The sequence below is a fragment of the Acomys minous genome (genome assembly GCF_964271855.1).
Source record: "Acomys minous genome assembly, chromosome: 13".
NCBI lineage: Eukaryota > Metazoa > Chordata > Mammalia > Rodentia > Muridae > Acomys > Acomys minous.
The window spans coordinates 8,781,776-8,800,211 of NC_140495.1; positions in this window are offsets into that span (position 1 = coordinate 8,781,776).

Genomic DNA, 18,436 nt, shown 5'->3' on the forward strand with positions numbered 1-18,436 from the left:
ATGGTTTTACAGAGGATGGTAGAAATACAGACCAAATAGGGAATAACCAAAATTTACAATGTTTGTTATTCAGTCAAAAATTATTACACTTACAATGAAGTAAGAAAATGTGATTGAAGCCAAGAAAGAAATAAAAGATAGGATTGAATTACAAAGACATCCACGCAGCTATAAATACACACACTAGTACTACTGTTGGGAACTGAGCAAGCAGAGCTCACAAAGCTTCTGTAGGAAACAGAGAGTCAATAAATGAGTATCTAGCGCACATGGAGCTAGAACTCACCAACAGAAAGGATCAATAAGGTGATGGACACGCTGAGGGCTGGGGCTGGGGCGTACGCAGTAAGTCCTTCACTGGGTGAGCCATCTCCCTGGGAGCCCTGTGATCTGTGTTCCAGCAAGTGTGTCTCATGATCGCAGTAGGTGCGAGCTGAGCTCTGGGACCCACTGTGTGGCATCAGGAGCAGCACGGACCCTGCCCATTGCTACCCTCCGGGAATCCATCTTCTCAGCTTTCTGTCACACTGGCAAAACCCGCTTCTGCTCTCGTAATCTTGTGTGTGCCCAAGTGCATGTGAGAGCAGCCATGTGCCTTAAGGTAGGGGCGGCAGCAGGCTGCTGTATCACACACAGCAAGGAGTCAAACAGGCAAAGGCAACCATAAGATAACGTTACCCTGGAAAGAGCCATCACACCTTTAGCCTCTGCCCACACTGAAATACCATTTGTGTAGTTATGAAGGAAACAGTATCCATTGATGATCATCAGTTTAGATAAAAGCTGCGTGTGTGTGTGTGTGTGTGTGTGTGTGTGTGTGTGTGTGTGTGTGTGTCATGACAGGTTTGTAGGTGTGTTTTGTTTTACATTACTGTAAAGGTTGTTTAGGGAGGAAAACTGTGTGTATTTCCTAGACATATGACTTACTTTTAATTTGTTTTTCTTTTCCTGACATAGTCTCATGCATCTAGGACTGAGCCCAACCTCTCAGTGCAGCCAACAAGAATCTTGAACTCTGAGTTTTCTGCCTCTAACCTTTAAGTGTCGGTGTAACAGGTATGTGCCATCATGCCTGGGTTAAGCAGAGCTCAGGATCGAACTCAGGACTTCTCACTTACTAGGCAGGTATTTTATCAATTGAGCTATATCCCTAGAGAATCGTTGAATCATTTCTTTATCTATCTATCTATCTATCTATCTATCTATCTATCTATCTATCTATCTATCTCTCTGGTGCTAAGAAAGGAGCTCAGAGCTTCATACATGCTAGAACAGCACCTTACCACTAAACTATATTGCAGGACCTAATTTTGTCATTTTTTAATTTTAATTTAATTTAATGTGCAAAAGCATTTTTGCCTGAATGTGTGATGTATGCCATATGCATGCAGTACCTGTGAAGGCCAGAAGAAGACATCAGATCCCCTGGAACTGCAGTTACAGATGGTGCGAGCCAGTGTGGCTGCTGGGAATTGAACCCAGGTCTTCAGGAAGAGTAGTCAGAGCTCTTAACTGCTGGCCCCACCATCTCGCCATTCTTAACAGATACCTCAGTTCCAACAAGTTGATTTGTGGACGGATACCAACAGGAAAAAGAGGTCACGAAGCATCCACTGTTTCCTCCTCATGCACAAGGCACCCTGCAGCATGCAGAGATGGTACCAAAGCAGATCCAGGCTGCGCCCAAGTTCCGTGGGCCATAGGCCTTCATGAATTCCATCCACCAGGCATGCCACATTGTCCTCACTATGTATGGCCTCAATCCTCACCTTCCCGAGCCACGTAAGACAACGATGTCATCCCAGCGAAGCCATTGCTGAGACCTGATTCCCAGCTGGAGAGGATTATTTCCGATCACGGCTCAGAAGGCACAGTCCACTGTAGCAGAGGAAGCATGGCAGAGGGTGGCACTACCCACAGGGGTTAGAGTTCACAACGTGACTCTTGCCTACATCGCCTCAGAAGCAGAACCAGAGCCAGGTTATAACCTATACATTTAACCACCCTTGTGCCCCACCTCCTCCTGTGAGGCCTCACACCTTAAAGGTTTGAAAACCTTCAAAAACAGCCCCACTGGTTAGGGACCAAGTGTTCAGACACATAAGATGATGGGAGATGTTCTAAACCATAATACTTTATGCTTACTTTATTGCAACTTTGGAGATGTCTCTGTCTGTCTGTCTGTCTGTCTGTCTGTCTGTCTGTCTGTCTCTCTCTCTCTCTCTCTCTCTCTCTCTCTCTCTCTCTCTCTGTGTGTGTGTGTGTGTGTGTGTGTGTGTGTGTGTGTGTGTGTGAATAATATCATAATATACAGCATATATCTATTATCCTAAGATATTAACTTACATACATATTTAGAATATATGTAATACCAATTCTGGGCCACTAAATATTTCTCAGAAGGATAAATTTTGATGGAGAAAAGACAGCCCATCCTATGATTTTTTTTCCAAGACATTCTTATTAAAGGATATTAAGCTGTTCTCAGTGTTTTCCCCATCATAAATAATGCAGCAACAGTTCGCTCTGCATATAAATCTCTGTCTGCACTTTTGACTATTTCCTTAAGATAAATTGCTAAAGCATAAATAATTGGATAAAGGGGAAAGGCAGGGGTTTTTTTTCAAGCTTGTTTCTCCTAGCATAAGAGTCCGGCCTGGAGACCCTGGGACAGTCCTCGCAGCCCTGGCCATGTTCCCAGGGGGCCCTCAGCAATGCCTGGAGTCAGGTTTGGTTATCATGACTGGTAGCACGGATATGTTTGATATATTGCGAGTGGAGGTCAGATGCTACCGAAATGTCCCCTCAGGGACCAGGCAGCCACATAGTGAAAGAGAGCCCATGATGGTCTGTTTGGATTTCTGTCTCGTAGGATCAGGAGACTCACTGGGGACTCATTTGGATTGGGTTGGCCTATGGGAAGTCTGTGAAGGATTTTCCTAGTTGGTTTCATTGAGAGGGGAAGACCCACCCTGACTGTAAATAAAGAGGAGGAAGGGGGCTGACACTGCGTGCTTGTTAATTCATTTCTTCCTCTGCCCTTGACAGTGGGTGTGATGTGCCAGCCTTGGCCTCCTCACAGTGACGGAATGCAACCTGGAATTGTGACCCAAATGGCCCTTTGTCCTTTAAGTTGCTTTTGTCAAGGTATTTTATCACAGCAACAAAAAGCAAAAACTAAGGCAATTCCCAAAACACCAGTCATGCAAGATTGAGAATCCCTCTGCTACAGACACCCCCTTTTAAAGTCAGGGCCAGAACTGGGTGGCCTCTGTCTCCAGTGTCTACTTCTCTCAATTTTCTCAATATAAGGACAATATTTAAAAGATAGGGAATTACTGATAAGAAGACAAAATTATCCTCTGGTTAAGTCAGTGAGTGATTCCCCTGCCCCACCCTCTCCAAAAAAAGTTCTCTATAATGCTCCTAATAAAAATTTCATTTAAAAGAAAAAATTAAATAAAAGGATAAGTTTAAAAAAAGAAGATGAAATTATCAATATTTCAAAACATGTAATTGTACATTTGAAATAGAACTAAGTGGGAAAAAAAAAAGTAATTCCCCGAGCAGCGACTATTCTTCTGTTCTTCCCTGATAACTAACACCACACAGACAAACCTGGTTCACGTGCTCTGACGTGGCTGTTGAGCTGGGAATTTGCTGAGAAGCTTCTGGGTCCCTGAGGCTAGTCTAGATGCTAAGAATACAAGAGAAAACCAGAGGCAAAATCACTTAGACCACAAGGCTTACACTTCATATGAACAGAAAAGAATTAGCAAGCGAGTCCAACCATGGGTGAACAGAAAGTGTGGAGTGGTAACAAGTCCTGGAGGTGCCCGTCCTGTTAAGAGTGTCTCTTCTTCTCAGAAGCACTAAGCAGAGAAGTAGCAGGTTTTGAAACAGGTTTTTCAAAGGACCCATATGGCTACCTTGTTAAGAATAGACTCTTTAGGTTTAAAAAAAAAAAAGTGGAAGCAGATGGCAAAGAAACTGGACAAGGCCAGGTAGACCACTGTAAGGATGTTAGATTTGACACTTTGAAAGATTCAAGGCGCTCCAAAAGAATTTTGAGCAAAAATACAAATACAATTGGATTCTGACTTAGATGGAGTACCCTAGCTTCTGTGGAACATTTGGGCTCAGCTATTGTGTGAAAAGCCCAGGGAAGAAACTGAGACAAACATAGGAACAGTAGAGGATGTCCACACACCAGGAGAGTTCTGTGTGGTAGTGTACACCTGTAACCTTGGACTCCAGGCAGGAGGATCACTCAGGACCAGCCTGGCCTACGTAGCGACACTTTGTCCCAAAATAAAGAATGCTAGCAAGAAATGATAGCCCTTCTCCATCTGTTGTTTTCCCTAGCTTGTTCTCTGACAGTACAGACAGGTAAGAGAGTAACACTGCTTTCTTTTCTCTCAGCATGAAAATTTCTGCTTTGAGGGCTGGAGAGATGGCTCAGTGGCAGAAGGCACTTGCTGCCAATCCAGAAGACCTGAGTTCAATCGCCGGGACCCACGTTGTAGAAGGAAATAAGTGACTTCCAAATGTAGTCCTCTGACTTCCACAGTCGAGTTGTTGCATATGTGTACACATACACACACACACACACACACACACACACACACACACACACACACACATGCACGCACACACACATACACACACACTAAACAAACAAATAAATAATAAAGTTTTTGTTGTTGTTGTTAAAGAAGGCTTTCAGGCAAACTTCAGTCGGTAAATTTTCTAGACCATGTAGGAGTGTCTTTCAACCAGAGAGGATTAAATGGCTGGACCCTGGGACTTTAAAGAAGACACAGAACTCACAGCAGGGTTGCTGACATCTTCTACAATCTTCTTGGGTCATTCCTTGGGGTCATTTATTTGTTAGTCGCAATGACTGGAGCAATTTATTCCTGAGGCTTACAAAAGATGCAAAGCCTTGCAAGGGCTTCTGGCTGTCACAGGCCCCTTCACGAATCCTTTTCAACAGCATCGGGTCCTGTTTGCTCATTAACGTCTGATCCCAATAGGTCACACCGAAGAAAAGAATTGCATTGTCCTCTAGACAGACACCTTGACGTGATTCAAAGGGTTGGTGTTCCCGAAATAAGGACAGAAGCCAAACCACAAAAGGTTTCATCAATTCTGATTCAAAGAAGACGGGGACCAGTGACCAAGCTGAACATATACCTCAATGATTCTTTTCAAGGACTTAAAAAAGTCTTTCTTTGGCTTAATGGCCAATTTTGAAAAATGAAGCTGCTGTCTGTCTTTTTATTACATTACATACTTCGACTCAGTGGCTTTTTGTATGAGTGCTGAATTTGGTTAGCAGTGATTGCAGTTTTATGGTCAGCCAAGTGGCTATCCCAACTGAGGACAAAGCATGATGGGAGTATCCCACAAAAGCACAGATGAGGAAAAAATACAACTCTTGAACTATACACATCAGGTCCAGGCCAACACAAAGGAAAGTGGCCTGTATTCAGAATACCTCCAGCCTTGACTAGAGATAGTAAATACAGAAAGGACACTTGTGGGGTGTTGGTACAGGTGGACCCCTAGTCTTACATATGAAGCAGTGTAAAAAAAAGTAGACAGAAATGCCAGGTCTTAGGAAATACAGACAAGCAGCCTCCCCGTTGATGGTCTGAGATCCAAATTTGGTTGCTAACAACTCATTTCACTAGGGACAGTAGGCCGGGCTGTTCTTGAAAAGCTAGTGATACTGAAACGTTGTAGTTTCTGAATGACTTTTCATTGAGTCAAAGACTATTTGCATGAATGGATAGACGGATGGATCTAGCTTGATGGCTGCATGTTATGCAGCCAGATGGAAGAGCAGACGTTACTGGCGTATTTGCTAAACTGGCTCGCTTCTAAGCCTACATCCAGGCTCATCTTTGTACTTGAGTTTGACTTGCTGAGCTGGACCAAGGGACATGCTATGACCCAGGGGCCTATTGCCTTCCTGCCAGGATGGAGATCTGCTCAAGAGACACTTGCATCCCTCTCATGACTATTACAGCATTGAAACAACAGCCCCAGAAACTGGAATTTTCCCCAAAAAACCTCATGTGGAGAGCAGGAAAAGACTGAAACCTGCTGTCAGCCAGAGGAGGAGCTATCCTCTCAGGAATAGATTTCACACAGTCAGACCATCTTCAGGGAGAGAGGCTGGACCCAAGACAGCGATAATGATGGGTGGGAGTCGTCTGACTGGGACTGCTTAGCTGTGCAAACTTCGGTCTCCCTGTTGGAACCTGAGCCTCACCTCACACCCCCAAAGAAGGGATTTAGGGCTCATCCCTGGACTTCTTTCTTGCTTCACCTTCCCACTGTGGCCACAGGGAATAGATCTCCTTTCTTTGCATCTCACTCTAGCTTATTCTCCCAACTGGCCTGCTGAAGATGAGTGGACAAACCCATCCTAGGCTCTGACGCCAGCATCGTCAGTAATAATCTTACCTTAAGGGCTCCACTCAACATGACCCAGTCAAACAAACCAAACACTCAATGGATCCGGGTGCATTTGGGGTTTGCTGTCACTTGAGTATGTGGGGCCCTATTTTAAGCCTATAGAGTAACTGATAGAGACTTGGGGAAAGGAAAATGAGACTTTCTGGTCATGAGAAAAAGAAGAACTAGATCACAAAGATCAAGAACGTTCTGGGTGATGGCTCCTTCACTCTTTGTTCTTCCCTCTGAACCAAAGTACTGCATAAGAACAAGAAGCAAGGCCACAGCTGGCTGAGCCAGAAAACGACGTCAGAAGACACAACTGTATTCATAATTTGTGCTCTGAATGTTCTTCCCATTCTTATTTATATCTGAGCCAAGTAACCTGTATCCTATGCCCTGATCAAGCCCTGTAATGGTGACTCTAACTTCCTGGCACAGTCTCTCCAGGCTGTTTCCGCCTCCCTCTAATACACCTACCCCCCCCCACCACCACCTTGGCCTCTCAGAGATATCTAGTACTTTTCATGGACCACAACTGGCCTTTGCCTCAGGTGCTAATCAGAAACAGCATCATCCTCTCAAGCTAACACGAGCCACGTAAGATCTCTAAGCTTCGGCTTTCTTGCCCATGAAGTAGGGAAGTCACCGACATCGCTTTCCCCACAAACTATGCTAAAATGAATGACGTGTGTGGGAACACAGTGCAAATAATTAGCTGCTTTGCAATTATAATGAGCACAATTCCAGGAGGCTCCAGACTCATAACCCTAACCAAGTGAGAAAATTTGTGTGCCCTAAACTCTGAAAACACCATGCTTCCCCAAAGAGGATAAATAAAAAACTATAAATATTTAAATGATAGCCAAGCATAAAGTAGGCTGGGAACCCAAATGCTTGGAGGATGGCTAATTCAACACTTTGTCATCTCAAAAAAAAAAAAACCATATTCTGTTTCTCACTGCTTTTTCTATGTGCTGTGTCTTAGCTCTGCCTGACCCATGAGCACAGTGTACCCAGCACTATGTTTTAACCCACTTACGACACCCAGCTTCCTGTGAGCCGCTGCCCCAGCCAGAACATAGCTACAGCTCTGTAAATATTTGCCAAATTAAACTCCTTCTCCTGACACTTATCGGAAGTGTGTCTTCTGTACATGCAGGAAACCTCCACAAATAATAGGAAGCAAACGGCTCTGGGCCGTCAGACCTCAATCACTCAACAGGAAGTTATTAAAAGCATAATATATGTATAATTCAGAGCTCAAAATAATGAGAGATGGTTTTTAAATGAAGGAAGCAGTTTAGATCCTAAAATACCATATGTGGTGGGAAGGATTTGAAAATGGGAGTGGGGAAGAATAAATAGATTTGAGCGCAGCAAAGGTGGAGGGACGCAGCTCACAAGCAAATGCTTGGAAATATCCAAAATAGCCAATTATAAGAGAGTGAAGTTGAAATGGCTCTCAGATTATATTTTACATGGTATACTCAAATGAAAGCTTTTATTCACATACAACAAATGTCACCGTGGCTGTACAGTATATGACCGTCTCCCCGGGAGCTCCTCATCAGGCTTTCAGGGATGGATGCCTCTGCTTCCCGCCTGCTGTTAGCACACAGGCTGGCCTGCCTTCAGGGGCCTTTCAGGGGCCTGGCAAAGTCTATTATCATCTCCTGTGGCCAGCCGTGGCCAGGTGTGCCACCAGTGAAAAGGACCCATCTGTCACCACATTCTCTCTTACTCCTCTTTCTCTTACTCTCTCGGTTTCTCTCCTTCTCTCTGTCTTTTTCTCTCTGTGTCATGGGCGCCCTCCTCTCCACCCCCACCCTCACCCCCGTCCCCGCCTCCCTTCTCACAATAAACCTCCTGCACCAAATCTGTTGCGTGGCATATTAGTCATTATGATAACACTGGTGCCGTGAAACTCAGTGGGCTCTCCTGTTGGTGCACTGGGATCCCTTCTATGTCCACGGGCAGCATATTTGCTTACTGGTCCACGGGTCACTAGGTGTTCCATCCAACACCGACAGATTGATTGGTAGGTTTTCCCTTCCTGGTCAGCATGAGCTGCAATGGCAGGCCTTTTTCACTGACCTTCTTCAGATCTTTTCCCTGGGTGAGATTCTGTCTTTAACCAACATGATTTCCCCTCTCTCTCTCTCTCTCTCTCTCTCTCTCTCTCTCTCTCTCTCTCTCACACACACACACACACACACACACACACACACACACACACACACACACATACAATCTTAGTACTAGGTGAAACCAAGAGCATGTGATGACCCTCTTGACGGCTTGCATGACGTCCTCTCTAGTCCCCCTGTGCCCTCTGGGACACCTGGGGTCAGGCTTGCAACTGATTTACTTTTCTCTTCACCTGTTGAGAACTGTGTCCCCACGTGAACCTCCAAGCTCCATTTGGATGCATTTTGGAGACCCTCATACCCCCTACACCTAGCTTCTAAATCTGTCACATCTGGCCTTAACATAATTCCTGGGCCAGCAGGGGACCATGAAAATCTCTCCTTTCTTTCTCCAAACCCTGTTTCATGCTGCCTGCTCTCTCTCACACATTGTGTGACTTAAACATGTAGCAGGTCAGAGCTGGCAACACACACCTGTTCCCACCGACAGCTACTCTGCAGCAAGCAGCTTTCCCAAGACTACTCCTGAGGTATCTGCAGACCGCTTGTCTGTTAATTTAGTTCTAAGTTCTACTTAGAGTCCAATTCCTCCATGTGGCTCTCACTCTTGGCCTGGCCATGTGGACCTCCTCCTGCATGCACTCTCCCTCTTCCCCTCCCTTCACGGACTCTCTCTATTACAAAAACCTGTCTGCATTCAAAGGCCACAAATTGGCATGACAAATTCCCAAATTCTTACAACCACAGACAAATGATTCCCAGATATATGTAAGCTCTGCTCTATGCCCCCCAAAGCCTCTCATTTCTGAGGCTCTACCTCCCAACTCTGGAAAACCTTTTATCTCTGATTTTTTTTTACACTCTGCTCTCGAAAAAAATAAAAAAAATTATATATATATTAAAATTATACTGTGAACTCTTATCTAAGAATTTATAATTCGCTTATTGGGTATGGTGTTTAAAATGTAAGTTCAAACTCTTGTTTGGAATATGTGTGTGTGTGTGTGTGTGTGTGTGTGTGTGTGTGTGTGTGTGTGTGCATATGTGCTTGTAACATCTATAAAAATGGATTTTTTAAATAGCAGCCATGTCGACCACATGGGTTACAACCTGCCATGTGACTCCACCATCTCAAAAGGAGCATGTGGTGTAAAGCACCACTTATAATGCCTCTTAGTCCTGATGCACTCTCTATTTATTATTGTATCTCCTTTTAGACTAAAGAAGCAACAAGTCTCATTTTAAATTCGTATGGATTTTGATAGAACTTCAAAGTTATGATTTTTACAACATACAGTATATGAGATTCAATCCTGGTTCACAATGTTCTGTAGATGATGGTGAGCTTCAGGGTTATACAGGTCTATTCAGATTAGCAAGCCAACTTAAAATGCATGTCTAACTACTCATGTCTTTGCTAGTTCTTGGGTGCATGAATGGATGCTGTTTCTTTCTCCTGCCGCCAGCTGCCGGTGCTCGGGGTTCACCTCCAGGCTTTCTGGCCAATGGGTATAATAAATTCAAATGTAATTTTAAAGTTGCTTTATACTGTTCTACTCTATTGCTGACTCTAGAAACAGATTATTGTTCACCCTTTCTCAGACCCAGGCATGTTTTAATGTCCAGGGTCAAAAACAAGATACAGCTAAACTCATAACTCAAGGTTACTAGTTAAAAGCTTGTGCTTAGATGATATTAAACCCTATGACATGATTCCAAAGGTACTTTTAAGTTGGGATATATTAATTCTTTTTATATATGTATATTTTATTAATTTATTCATATTACATCTCAATTGTTATCCCATCCCATGTGTCCTCCCATTCCTCCCTCCCTCCCATTGTCCCCTTCTCCCCTCCCCTATGACTGTGACTGAAAGGGACCTCCTCCCCCTGTATATGCTCATAGGGTATCAAGTCTGTTCTTGGTAGCCTGCTATCCTTCCTCTCAGTGCCGCCAGGATATATTAATTCTAGAGACATTCAATTGTGGACAATGTTAGAACTTGGTTAGTATGCTCTATCTGTATTCTCAAAAGGTTAAAATCACTGCCTTAAAATGCTTAGCCTTATTTTTGTTACTGTTACTAATCTATAATATAACTTTAGATTTTTTATAAGCTATAGACTTTTTATAAACCAAATCATACTAGAAACTGTTATGCTCTATAAGTGTTATACCATAAAAAGGTGCAAAAGTTCCCTGTCTCTTTATGGACTATGTTTATGATTTTTAAGGCTCCAACCTAACAGAGATGAAACCTAAAGTCCGAGTCTTTCATAATAGTCAGTCATCTTATAAACGATAAAATCCTTTAATGTGTCCAGAAATATATTTATAGTCATGGTAAGAATTGGTACAGTTAATTACAAGATTAAGCTTTATTCGCCTTCTGTACATGTTTTCAAAGTTAAACAAAAAGTAGCTAGAAACAAGCAAAGTTTATCTACTCTACTTGAGATAGACGTGGTCCTGAAACACTTACCTGCTGAATATGGCATAATTATAGATCACAATATTCTGTTTGTTTGCAAACACCTTGTTTGCAAGGTGTAGTTTAGAGCAGATAACTAAAGATAGACAAAGGCAGCTTAACTCAGATATGCTAACTCTCAAATCTCTCAGAGACCTGCTGAATATGGCACTAAATATATTTAAGCTTATTAATATATAAAGACTCCTAAATCCTAACAGTAACCCCCAAGGGCTCTGAGATGATTTGCACACAATGACAGATGACTTCAACCATGGGCTGTGGTACGCTACCCACTAGGGAAGACTGACCCAATGCCTCACCTGCTACCAGAGCCTGGCCTGAGCGATGAACAAACTGGACACCCAGAGAAGTCATTGTCTCACATGACTAAAATCCCATGTTCTTCCTCCACAGAAAAAGCCTCTCATCCTCTGTGCCTGATGGCCAGACTGCCTCTGCCCTTGCTGACACAGAGACCCCGGGAACATGGGACAATTGTCTAGGTAGTGGGCTATGACTGACTAGTCATCTCTGTCATTTTGATTGACACATAGATTCATTTAGGTTACAATTTATCCTTCTGATGGCTAAGCTAATGCTAGCTTGAGAGTTAGAAAACAGACAATTAGCTCCTTACCCAAGAGAATCCACCATGTTAGCTTACTAGCTGGTTAAAACTACTAACTCCTAGATCTCTTATTTAAAAGGCAAACAGGTTTGCCTTGCTCACAGACCTCATATTAAAGATAAAGAGGCTTCAGATGTCTTCTCAGTCTTCCTAGAGATGCTACCACTAGGCCTAGATACAGTCTACCTTGTTATCCGACTCAGAAAAACTGGTATCAGACATAACTTTTACTATTCCTTTAATGTTCAGAGCTTTGGCATTAATCACTAAAGCTCTGATTTATTAATCCAACTCTGGTTTTTTGTTTTGTTTTCTTTTGTTTTTAATTCAGCTATTTGGTCTACTACCATGGTTCCAAGCTCAAGATTTTAAATTCCCTTTGGTTTGACTTGTAAGTATAAACTTAAACGTGTTTTTCATTGTACTACATTTCCATATATCCAGTCTTCTGGATAGAGGGAAGATGCCCGCCTTTCGTGGTGTGTAATCAAACTGAAAATCAAGACCAAGTGAGCTTCTGCCCCTTCTGCTCTGTGAAGGGCTTCTGCCTTCCCTGAGCTCACCTTCAAGAGTGTTCATGCCGTCAGCCCAATATCATTTCCCACGCCTCTGCTGTGCTATGACACAAAGGTGTGTGTCTACCGCCTTTTTTCTACAGTGTGTATCTATCTCACTGCAGATTGCAAACAACGGTGATGTTGACATGTTTAAAAACTTATCTTCCTTGTAAACTTTAAAAGGATTCTGGTAAGCTACAGGAAATCCACTCGAATCCACCTCTCCGGTCAAAGGAACTCCAGATAAGTACTGCCGACCAACAGCCTAAGTTTCCCACCCTATTGCCTATTTCAGAGGATAGGATTCCCCCCCCCCATCACCACCTTTCCCTAGTTTTGGCACTCCCTCCCCCCAACTACCAAAACCATGGGTACAAAAGTTTCAAATGTATACCTAAAAATTTAAAAAAAAATTTTTTTTTATATTTTCACCCTAACCCACTTAACTTTGTCTTCTGCACATATGTATGTTCCAGTATCCTGTCAAGTCCAGGTGCCTCTTACAGCCAAGGCAGCTACCCACAGGCGCTCCAGGCTAACCTCACAGACTGCATCAGCTGGGCCTGCGCTTTCCTTCCTAGCTGCAGATGTTCGCACAGATCCTGGACAGCGGTAAAACAGCTGGCTCTCCCAGGGCTTCACCAGCGTCCCTGTTCTCTTAGGTTCTCCAAAGGCCATGTTGCCCTCATGTCAGCAGGAGACAGTCTTTTTTGAACACAATGTCCTCGTTCTTGCTAAGCAAACCCCTTACTAAGTTTGTCATTTTTTAATTAAACAAAAAGGAAAGACTGTTAGCATGCAGGTGTTCCCACTAGCCTGATTTTTAGGGGCCCAGCGACCTCTGATATCATCACCTGCTGCTGCCGGGTGCGTATGTGCAAGGTGCATGCCAGATGAAAAAGACCCCACCCCACCCCTCTCTCTCCCTCCCCCCCTCCCCCCACCCCTTTCCCATAATACCAGATCTGTTTCATGGCATCTTAATGATTATTATAACGCCTACTCCGCCAATAAAGAGGAGCTCCCTCCTGACTAGTTAGCCATCCCCACCATGAGTGAAACAGCTGAGAGAACAGGCTACAGAGGACCGCTTTGTTCTGGTTCCCACTTTCACAGGTGTCAGCCCACCACGGTAGGGGAGCACATGGTGCAACAGGGCTTGCCAGGAAGCCACGGAAAAGGCGGAACACGAGAAACAGCGCTCATAACAGACAGGGCCCCTAGGAGGTGTCCGTCCGTAGTGGCCTGCTCCCTGCCTGCCTTATCTAAGTACTTTTCACTCCCTCCCAATCATATTTTAAGTCCGTTGGGGAATTAGTTTATTGATTATGTCAGACCCCTCAGAATCTAATTGTTTCTTTAAAAAAAAGAAAGAAAGAAAGAAAGAAAAACACCATTGCAGACACACCCAGGGGTGTGACCATCGAAACTCCAAGTCTGCAGTCAGAAGCCAGGGCAGGCATGACTCAGCACTTTGAAGCCTTGCTAATATTTTGTCCTAAAACTTAATGTCATTTTTGCTCTCCAGGGGAATACACTCGAATATTCTCAATGCTGTAATTTCCCCCTCATTTCTTCAATTTTCTTTCAATTTCCTTTGCCTCTGGCCCTTCTGCCACTGGTATTTTATCTGCCCAATGTGGCCTTTTTTTTTTTTTATCATTTTCTCTATGCTGTCCAGGCTTTTAGCAAAATGCATTCTCCTGGGTAGTTACAGGCTCCAGAGAGTCATCTGCTAAGAGCTTCCCAGGGCTACTCTGATGAGGATAAATACATTTCATTGAAGAGAGAGAGAGAGAGAGAGAGAGAGAGAGAGAGAGAGAGAGAGAGAATATCAACTTCTACCCAAAGCATTACATTAGGAGCAAAAATAAGTGGATGGAATTTACTCTAACCTTTTGGGCATTTTCTCCATGACGGCCAATGGAGGCAAAAATCAGTGAATATAGCAGCTGCAAAGTGGTCTTTGCCATTAGAGAAGCCCACTACTTAGCAGCTGAGGGCCTAGGGAGAGACAAACCCTTCCTGAGCTCTCATTTCCTTCCGCAGAGAAGGGATAGTGAAGAGACACCCCCAAATACGCGGAGCTTTACGCTCTGCCCTCTCCAGTGGTTGTTTTTCTTCATCTCCCAAGCTACTTCGTAGGAGAATTTCTGTCTTAAGACTCGTTTCTGGTGCCAACAGGAGCGGACAGTAACAAGACTACTGGGGCAGTCAGTCGTTGGTTTACACAGCCGCTGTGGAGACATTCCTAGTTGCTTCTGTGTAGAGAAAACAGACCCAGAAGAGTCAGCTCCATCCCAAAGCCTGTCTGTGACCTACCACCAGCACCCACAGAGCCTGCCTGGAGAGCCCTTGGTGTGGGGAGCTTCCCTGCAGGGCCAGGAGAGAGAGATAGCCAAGAGCTCAAGGGGCAGGCTATGACCTCAATGGGTCTGCACTCCTAGCCTTGCCCCTCCACGCAAAGGTCCCTTGGCACGAAACTAGCCACTATCCACAAAGGTCCCTTGCCCAAAACTAGCCGCCACCAAGGGCTTTCTCAGTCACCTCTGCTAAGTCGAGGGAGGGGCGGTCTCAAAGAGCTTTGCTAACTAAAGGTTCCACACCTCTGCCCAGCTCTTCACTTTTACTCCTTCCCCAAATAGCGCAACCCCCTCAGGAGGTTTTTGTTCATGGCTCCCCCTGACCATGAGTCTGTTACCACACCTGTGCCTGCCCACTGATGCTCAAGTCTACGCTGTGTGGAGTACTACACCAGTCAATGCAGCGTCTCCTATCACACAGCCTCTTGCGTCCTTGTTTCCAACAGTTAAACCCCTGGCTGCGGTTTTCATACTGGTTTGCTGTTCTCATTGATGACCTCTGCTTGAAAGCTTGCCTCTTCCTACAGAACTCACTGATGTGGACAAAGAGCCCAATGGAACTTCCTGGAACCTTTTTCCAAGTCAGAACTGATCACCACAGACCAATCGGCACAAGCTCTTTCTCTTCTGGAAAGAAAACTTACCAGGAGGCCAGACAGCTTACGCTCTCCACGGCAGGAAGTCTGGGAGGCCTCAGCTGGTGAGCCACGCTCAAGAAAGAGCTCAAGGTTCCCAGAGAAGCCTGAATTTGTAACAGCAGATAGTCAGCACCACAGTTCTCTCAGAACCCGTGCGGACAGTGATCAGCATCCTCTGAAGAACAGCAGCTTAGCATGCACGAACTGGGGGCTTGGTGCCTTGGACCCAAAGCAGGCATTAGCATCACCACCATGCGGGTGTCACTAAGTGTGGGTACCTCATCCATCTCCTCAGCAGGTGCACGGCACATGCCTCTGGGCCCAAGGTTACCGTTCAGTGGCTGAAGTCATGGTACTGTGGAGCTGACACACGGCCCGGTGTGTATGGTGGGGGATAGTCACTGGTATACATGCCTATGAAGAGGGAGACACTCACCCAACCATTTACATGGCTAAACCTGGCGTGAACAATCCAGACCCCTTTTCACTCATATGTTCCTCCCTAGGAAAGGCACTATCTCCTGTTTAGAACACCACTATTTTGGACCCAATTAACCACAAAAGCAAAGGCTTAAGCTTTTGTTGTCATCATCATTGTTTTTTTTCCCCCTCATGTGACTTACTGTTTTCATGCACCTTCATCACACAGACTCAGCTGAAAGTAAGAGCGTCATGAGGGTTAGTGACACACACCCACAGCCAGGCAAAGACAACCACGTACCATTCTTGTAAGGTTAATTTCCGGGTTTTCTCTACACCATCAAATTCAGGTCACAATATATACGTAAAACTGTAGCCAGCTGTTCAGTTTGAAGCCTAGCAGGAATAAGGTATGAATAAATTAAGAATGGCTTCATAAAAGGCTGTTTGCATAGAAATGGCAAAGCAAAGAAAGCCACAGGAAATAGTGCAGGGCCACAGGGTGCCTTATAGCAAGAAGTGTTGTCTCTGGGCTGTGGCTGGAGATCACCAGAACCCACAGGCAGAGGGAACCAATGGGAGAGAGGCTCCCAGGAAGCACTGGGGTTCTCTGGCACCCACACGGTGAGGCAGCCAGTAGACTAAAGCTTCCATCTCCCTCTTTCTCTCCCGCTAGGTCTTGTCGTGACCTCAAGGAAGGGAGCCAGAGGGCAAGAGATGCAGCGGGCTATGAACTAAGAGGCTGGCAAACCTTTCTGTAAAGAACCAAATAGCAAATAGTTCATCCATCTGGGCTGTAGGCTTTCTAATACAAATCCCATCTGTCGTAGAGCGCGAACGCACACTGTCACCGAAAACACTTCAGTATAGCGTGAACGCAGTTGAGGAAACACTTCCACAGATGCTTGGGGTGGGACACCATTGCCATCTCTGGCCTGCAAGCTATAGTTCATCCAACTCTAGTACAGACCACTCAGGCCATTCTCCCAGATCAGAGAGCAAAGCAGCAAAGCACAGAACCTAGATCTAGAAGGGTTTGTGAGAACACCCAGCTGCTAGGTTTATTGATTTGATGTGTTGTGAGCATTTACTACATCCCAATCTTGGTTAATATTGTAATATGGTAATTTAATCAGAAACAGGTTAAATAGTTTGGCAAATATTACCAAAATAGTATCTGTATACTATTATAAATACAAAATGTGTGTGTGTGTGTGTGTGTGTATGTGTAACTGCCTTTTGTGCAGGGAATGATTCAATACCCACACTACATGCCTAGCATCCTAGAACTAAGCTCCATGGCATTTGGCCTTCCACTTTTTCACATAAAGAAGTAACTTATAACCTCTACTTGCTTTTCAGGGTGTAAGGCCATTACTAAGTAAGTAAGAGTCACTTGAACAAGCACTATGACAGCACAAAAAATTGATCTCTTCACTGAAAAGAGTACACAGTAAATAGTGGCTGGGTAGTGTAAACAGCCTGGACTCCCTGGACTTTCCATGACCTGGAAAGACAGTAGGAGAGTGCAAAATCTCACCATGCTACACAAGACAGCCTGAAACTGAGAACGTGAATAGTTTACTTACAGAATTTCCCCATTAGTATTTTGACGCACAGCTAACCGTGATAACTGAAACCACAAAAAGCCAGACTACAAATAAGCAGAAACGCATTAGATAAAATTAGAAACTTGCTTGATGCCTCTAGTTCCTTGTGCTCTATTTTGGATGTCTCTGTTCCTCCTACTGTTACCAAACGCAAATGTAAGAAGGTTCAAGTGTTCACTATGAGCTAAAATTAAGTATGATATAAACGAATGCTCAAGAGCATATCAGTTTACCCTGCAGATACAATCGCTTTTGTGCATAGACCTTTACATATTCAAGAGTTCAAATTAAATTTTAAAAAAATACATGAATAAATTTGTTAGAATTTACCCTGTAGACATCATCTCGTATCTATACGAAAGATACTTCAAAACTGCACTTAATGGAAAGTTTGAAAAACGAATTGATCCAAATCAGTCCACATTAGAGGTGATTAAACTAAAGATGTGTACGTTGGGGCCATCATGAAATATTCTAAAGGAACTCATGGAGTGATCACCAAGATGTGATATTGGTTGGTTTTTTTGTTTGTTTGTTTTTTAATATAGAAAATTGACTGTGGCCATGTGACAGAGCAAGGGAAAATTCAAGTCTGGCTCACAGATAGCCTGTGTCATATTCTGGCATAAGCCAAAGAGGAAACATGGCTGACTCACACTCAAGTGTTGGTGGAAAATATTGTGAAACACGTTCCTAGGAAAAATAACACATTTGATTACTAACCTTGCCTGGACAGGGGTCTAGTGAGAGTTGCAGCTTCACTCTGATGCCCAGGGGATGGTGAAAAGGTTTAGCCATATGGTCTTATTCCAGAGTGACACCAAAGCGGGGGCTGTCAAGTAACCATATGACCTAACCTGCCCGTTATGAACTTCCCACCCCCTCAGATGTTCAGGCTCCAGAAAGGCATAGTAAGAGCCTAATCAAAATAAAAATATTAGTTGCCAGAAGAAGGCCTGGGGCCACTCCAAATTCCACAGGTCTGCCCTTTATCTCTCCTGTTGGAGTTTACTGGGAACCCCAGAACCTGCCTCTGTTTGTATCTGTGGTGATTAACACAATCATCAACTCCATTGTCCAGAGAGTGAGGCAGCCTGGAACACTCAGCCCTAAATAAGATGTCTCCATC